The 5587-nt window shown below is 40.0% G+C and overlaps 1 pseudogene; it reads right to left on the reverse strand.

Moving 5' to 3' along the window:
• Positions 1-5284: 5284 nt before the first annotated feature.
• LOC147466855 (uncharacterized) overlaps positions 5285-5587 on the reverse strand; it is a 9307-nt pseudogene continuing 9004 nt past the window's right edge.

The following is a 5587-nucleotide window of genomic DNA, read 5'->3' on the forward strand; positions in this document are numbered from 1 at the left end:
CCTCTGGACACTTTCCATCCAAGTGGCTTTTCCTCTGGACACTTTCCATCCAAGTGGCTTTTCCTCTGGACACTTTCCATCCAAGTGGCTTTTCCTCTGGACACTTTCCATCCAAGTGGCTTTTCCTCTGGACACTTTCCATCCAAGTGGCTTTTCCTCTAGACACTTTCCATCCAAGTGGCTTTTCCTCTGGACACTTTCCATCCAAGTGGCTTTTCCTCTGGACACTTTCCATTCAAGTGGCTTTTCCTCTGGACACTTTCCATCCAAGTGGCTTTTCCTCTGGACACTTTCCATCCAAGTGGCTTTTCCTCTGGACACTTTCCATCCAAGTGGCTTTTCCTCTGGACACTTTCCATCCAAGGGGCTTTTCCTCTGGACACTTTTCATCCAAGTGGCTTTTCCTCTGGACACTTTCCATCCAAGTGGCTTTCCCTCTGGACACTTTCCATCCAAGTGGCTTTTCCTCTGGACACTTTCCATCCAAGTGGCTTTTCCTCTGGACACTTTCCATCCAAGTGGCTTTTCCTCTGGACACTTTCCATTCAAGTGGCGTTTCTTCTGGTCACTTTCCATCCAAGTGGCTTTTCCTCTGGACACTTTCCATCCAAGTGGCTTTTCCTCTGGACACTTTCCATTCAAGTGGCTTTTCCTCTGGACACTTTCCATTCAAGTGGCGTTTCTTCTGGTCACTTTCCATCCAAGTGGCTTTTCCTCTGGACACTTTCCATCCAAGTGGCTTTTCCTCTGGACACTTTCCATCCAAGTGGCTTTTCCTCTGGACACTTTCCATCCAAGTGGCTTTTCCTCTGGACACTTTCCATCCAAGTGGCTTTTCCTCTGGACACTTTCCATCCAAGTGGCTTTTCCTCTGGACACTTTCCATCCAAGTGGCTTTTCCTCTGGACACTTTCCATCCAAGTGGCTTTTCCTCTGGACACTTTCCATCCAAGTGGCTTTCCTTTGGTCACTTTAACTAAGTGGCTTTTCCTCTGGACACTTTCCATCCAAGTGGCTTTTCCTCTGGACACTTTCCATCCAAGTGGCTTTTCCTCTGGACACTTTCCATTCAAGTGGCTTTTCCTCTGGACACTTTCCATTCAAGTGGCTTTTCCTCTGGACACTTTCCATCCAAGTGGCTTTTCCTCTGGACACTTTCCATCCAAGTGGCTTTTCCTCTGGACACTTTCCATCCAAGTGGCTTTTCCTCTGGACACTTTCCATCCAAGTGGCTTTTCCTCTGGACACTTTCCATCCAAGTGGCGTTTCCTCTGGACACTTTCCATCCAAGTGGCGTTTCCTCTGGACACTTTCCATCCAAGTGGCTTTTCCTCTGGACACTTTCCATCCAAGTGGCGTTTCCTCTGGACACTTTCCATCCAAGTGGCGTTTCCTCTGGACACTTTCCATCCAAGTGGCTTTTCCTCTGGACACTTTCCATCCAAGTGGCTTTTCCTCTGGACACTTTCCATCCAAGTGGCTTTTCCTCTGGACACTTTCCATCCAAGTGGCTTTTCCTCTGGACACTTTCCATCCAAGTGGCTTTTCCTCTGGACACTTTCCATCCAAGTGGCTTTTCCTCTGGACACTTTCCATCCAAGTGGCTTTTCCTCTCGACACTTTCCATCCAAGTGGCTTTTCCTCTGGACACTTTCCATCCAAGTGGCTTTTCCTCTCGACACTTTCCATCCAAGTGGCTTTTCCTCTAGGCACTTTCACCGCATTACCGCACAACGAACCCCAGTCTCTCGTTGTCTTTATAACGTCACGTCTTATAACCAACACCTTATGATTTTTTTCCTTTGATATCAGATGTGACTCGGTTTCCTTTTTAGGAAAGTTTAGGAAAACAACGAAGGAAATATGATATGGTTCTGAATTGAAACTCCTAAATTTGTTTTTAGTTTCGTTTTAGTTTTTTATTTGCTAAAGTTTGTAGAATTTTCCATATCTTTTTGTATGTGGGCGTGTATGGGGTGTGTGTTTTACTATCCATGGAAGGAACGAGGGCGTGGCGTTGTTCTGAAAGAGAAAACTACAGTGACATAATGTAAAAACACCTTCAAGTAACCTATATTTTCACACTATGTTCTTTATCAATATGTTGTTGATTATAAAAAAAATCGTTTGAGTTGTTGATAAGCGTATAGTCGTTGTATAAGTGTAAAGTTATGTTGTATAGATGTGTATAAGTATGTAACCCTCTTATCACTCAAAAATTCCTGGTCTCGCCACACATATGAAGATATTAGAATTATCGTTTTTGTTTGTAGATTCTCACTGTGGCATCCGAGTTACACAACGCCCCATCAATTTCACACGAAAGCTAAAGGTTTAATACTCCTGAAGTGTAAAGAGTCATTTAAAAAAATAATAAAATAATAATAATAGGATGGTTATCCTTCAAAGAATAAAGGAGGGAGTATCATAAATCGGTGGTTTATTATGCGGGATACTTTTACATACTTTAGGGTACAAACATTTTCATCCGAAGTTTTGTGAGGTGGCACGATACATACAGAGATGCCAAGGTTTGCAATTGCCTTGTGTTATGTGTGTGTGCCGCTGGATACACATTTGCGTTGTGTGTGTCTTCACCCACTAGACCAATTTGCTATCTGCTTTATGCGTACAATGCATTTCCTTTCCAAGAAAAATGAAAATAGAATAATCTATTAGCAATGTTTTTCAGTTATACAATATACATTATAACAACAGAAACTATTTACGTCATATTCACGTAAGAAAGAAAACATGAGTAAAAGGTCTCTAGTTTTTTTTTTTTTTTTACAGCCTTGTCTTTAAAACAGTCTGGTGAAGAGGAGGTATCCTGAAATAGTATAATGAAACTGAGAAAACGGAAGCGTCAAAACAAGCAAATCTATCCCAAGGCATTATCAAAATATGGTTGTCAGCAAAAACGATGAGGATCAAGTTCAACAGACAACACATCCAGAAAGCATCAGCAGGTTCTCTGACACGAACATCCATATCCAGGAGAGAACAAGAAACAGGTGCAGGGGAACTACCAGTGGGTTACAGCTTGGCCAAACTAATAACAAGTTTGGAGTCAAAGTGGGCGAATCACGACTGTTTTTGCCACATTGCCATTGGATAAATAAAATCTCTTCACGACCAGAAGTTCAGGTCGTTTAGCATTACCCTTTTGGTCAGGACTAGGTGCGTTGTCCTAGGAACTTTGGGTACCAGACCTAGGGCGATCTTTACTTAGATTTTAGTATTTGTTACAGATTTTGATGGTCGATTGTCTATGATCGTCTTAGAAATAGGGTTAATATTGATACGCATTTATGATGCTATTGAGAATATTATGAAGCCAGCCTAGACACGCCAGGCCCAGGGAAGTGTGGGCGTAATGTAACCAATACAATCGTCTGGGCGGCCGGAGGTGGTTAGGCTGAGAAGTGGAACAAGGGCTTCAGTTGCTCTTGTGGCGAGGAGTTAGTGGTGATCAGTGGGAAAGTGTTGAATGAAATTGAATAAAAAGAAGCGAAAATGATCATGATCATTCATTGCAGGCAATGAGAATCTATATGATCGTCCTGAAAGTTTGGTCAATATCCTAATGCAGTTATTACGTCACTAAAAGCCATCGAAGGTGAGTGTAGACTCAATTGTAATGTAACCAAAGCGGGAGGCTGGATGGCCTTTGGCTTTACTAACAAACAAATAGCGAGATTTTACTTGGGTGATAACATCCGTTAGCCTTTTGAAAAAAGAAAAAAAAAAAAAAAAAAAGATTGGAGAAACAAATGAACTTACCTCCCCACAAGTACCTAATCTGGGTAAGTTATCAGCCCGTTTTAGGCGGGGATGGAGCTCCTTGGCTGTTTCCCAGGACGGGCTCTAGTGCCATCTGCGCGGCACGCCAGATGGGTTCTATTTCAGAACGAGGGAACTTCAGCCGACTTATCCGACTTCTGACTTGCCGACCTTTCGCGCTTTTTTTCATTTACTTAGTGATATCACTATGCCTCTTATCTCGATTATTTCAAGTATGGTTTGAATTTAATGTTCTAGTCCTTTCAATGGAATTAATACTTACTATTCTAATCAATTTTATCGAATCAATGATAACTTTTATTCTTATCAATTCAGTTACTTGCTGATTATATATCTTGATATATAATAATGATTATTTCTCAATATAAAAGCATGAAATATCTCAAGAAATTATGACATGGAAAATTCGCGTGCAGGAAATACATATAGACGGAATTCATATCATTTTTCAACATATAAGTTATGAAACGTCTTATCAATGACAAATTAAATTAGATAGGAGATAAGGCCGTGGGAATATCAATGAGACATCTTTGCTCAGCGGATGTGAGTGTCAGTGTTATTATCGGAGCATAAGATACAATCAAGTTCAGTTTGCAATGAATTAATTTCAGTGTGTTGTTTCTAGGTGTGAAATATTATCTATCTCCTGATTTTGTTTTAAATATTACTTCTCTTCGAAGATATGGATTAGGATAATATTAGAGCTATGTACTGAATTTGATAACAAACTACATAAACATAAAGTCACACACAAGACATAATATATATATATATATATATATATATATATATATATATATATATATATATAGTGTATATGTATATATATATATATATATATATATATATATATATATATATATATTCATATATTTATATATATACATACATACATACATATATATATATATATATATATATATATATATATATATATATATATATATATATATATATATATATATCTGTGTGTGTGTGTGCGTGTGCGTGTGCGTGTGTGTGCGTATTCATAGAAAATTGATGAACTTTTTCTAGTTCTAAGGGTACCCATAAGAATTACTTCCATAATTCTAACCTCAATCTCTCGTCCCACTCCATTATGATCCAACATCAATTAATCCACTAAATATTCCACTGGGATTACCAGAGTGGCCACCAAGACCCCCTTGACTCTACAGTTGCATGAAGAAGCATCTTTCTTTTCTCAACAGCGCCTGCATTACCGCGTTCAAATAAAACCACAAATCAGTTGTTAATTTCACAGAAACGATCCCCTTTATGTGGTCTCTCTCAGTACATCATGCCAACCCGGTAGCTCATCAGGTCGCCTACTTAGTTACCAATCAGTTCAATTTTTTATAGTTTGGAGACCACGCACAGCAAGGCTTCTCTGTGCCTTAACATCTCTTTATTTTATTCTATTTTTAGTAGATATGTCAATGAAACTCACGATACTTCACATCCACCGACCCGATTTTTATTCTCCACTCATGACATCTTCTAATTTCTCCGTCATACTGGTCACCCTCTGGTCGCGTGCTACCGATAAGGAGATAAAGACGAGATCCGTTTCACCCTTCATCCCGTCCTCGCGTCCCCAACCTCCGGTCGTTTGTCTGACTTCGATGTCCGCTTCGCCCTCGTGTTGATTTTTGATGATTCGCACCAAGAGGAGGTCGACCTCTTGGTGCTTGCCAAGAAAGCGAAAAGGAGCTAGACTATCGGTACTTGTGGTTATGAACCATAGATTTTCTAATCTAATCTACCTAATATCCTCTAG

The sequence above is a fragment of the Penaeus japonicus genome, unplaced genomic scaffold (genome assembly GCF_977035675.1).
Source record: "Penaeus japonicus unplaced genomic scaffold, GWHDUDI00000001_assembly GWHDUDI00000040, whole genome shotgun sequence".
NCBI lineage: Eukaryota > Metazoa > Arthropoda > Malacostraca > Decapoda > Penaeidae > Penaeus > Penaeus japonicus.